This window comes from Capsicum annuum, chromosome 11 (assembly GCF_002878395.1).
Source record: "Capsicum annuum cultivar UCD-10X-F1 chromosome 11, UCD10Xv1.1, whole genome shotgun sequence".
NCBI classification, from domain to species: domain Eukaryota; kingdom Viridiplantae; phylum Streptophyta; class Magnoliopsida; order Solanales; family Solanaceae; genus Capsicum; species Capsicum annuum.
In genome coordinates this window covers 225,952,845-225,954,147 of record NC_061121.1, presented here as the reverse complement: position 1 = coordinate 225,954,147, position 1,303 = coordinate 225,952,845, and positions in this window count along the sequence as shown.

Genomic DNA, 1,303 nt, shown 5'->3' with positions numbered 1-1,303 from the left:
TTTTTTTTTTTCATTTCCACTTTATTTTCTCTCTTCTATTTCTCTTTTTTCTTTCCTTTTTCATTTTATTTTTTTCCTTTCTCATATATTTTTTTTCTTTTTCTATTTTCGTTTTCTTTTTTTATTTATTTATTTTTTTCTTTTATTTTTACACTTCTATTTCTCTTTCTTCCTTTTTTTTTTTCACTTCTCTTTTTTTTTTCTTTTTGTATTTTTATTTTTTTCCCTTTTTTACTCTTCTATCTCTAACTTTTATTTTGAAAAGACAAATATGTATATCACATACATATATTCAAAAAAAATATAAAATACATAGCCATACAGATCTGGATATGTATTTACGGTACAAAACATACATATGTATTTACAATATACATATCATATTCATATTAAACAGTAACAAACACAACTATACTATATATCTTCATATGTATTTGTGAAATACAAAAGTGACTCATATAAAATAAGAATATACATATGGATCAGGTATGTATTCTGTAAATACATACGTAGAGCTATATGTATTTTATAAGGTGTTGGATTTGTCTTTGAACTGTACATACTATGTCATTTTAGAGGGTAACATATGTACTTATTTGTTTTCTTTTACTGTTTAAGATATCTATCATGTATTTTTTTACTACCTTTATGTATATGTATATAATTGTCATTTTATTATAGAGATTTTGTGTCATATATGTTTATATATACATATGAGTCAGAATACATATGTAGATATTATGCATGTTTTTTTACCGTAAATACATATATAGATCTGTATGTCTATTTATTTTGTATATATTTTGAATATGTATGTATCATATAGATATTTGTCTTTTAAAAATAAAAGATAAAGATAGAAGAGTAAAATAAAAATAAAAATAAAAAAAAATTCAAAAAAAGAAGAAGTGAAAAAGGAAAAAAAAGAAGAAATAGAAATAGAAACTAGAAATAGAAGTGTAAAAATAAAAGCGAAAAAAATTTAAAAAAAGAAGAAGAAGAAAATTAAAAAAAATATGAGAAAAGAAAAAAAAGAAAAAGAAAAAAGAAAAAATAAATAAATAACGGAAAAGGAAAAAAAAGAGGAGAAGTAGAAGAGAGAAAATAAAGTGGAAAGAAAAAAATGGAAAAGAAAAAGAAATTAAAATTAAAAAAAGATAAAAAAATGAAAAAACTAAAAAAATAAATAGTTAGAGATATAAGAGAATGATATTTTGAAAATTTGAAGATCATAGAAATAATAATCTTCATATTTGATTTTGATTTGGAAAAGGAATCTACTAATATAAATAAGAGTAATTTA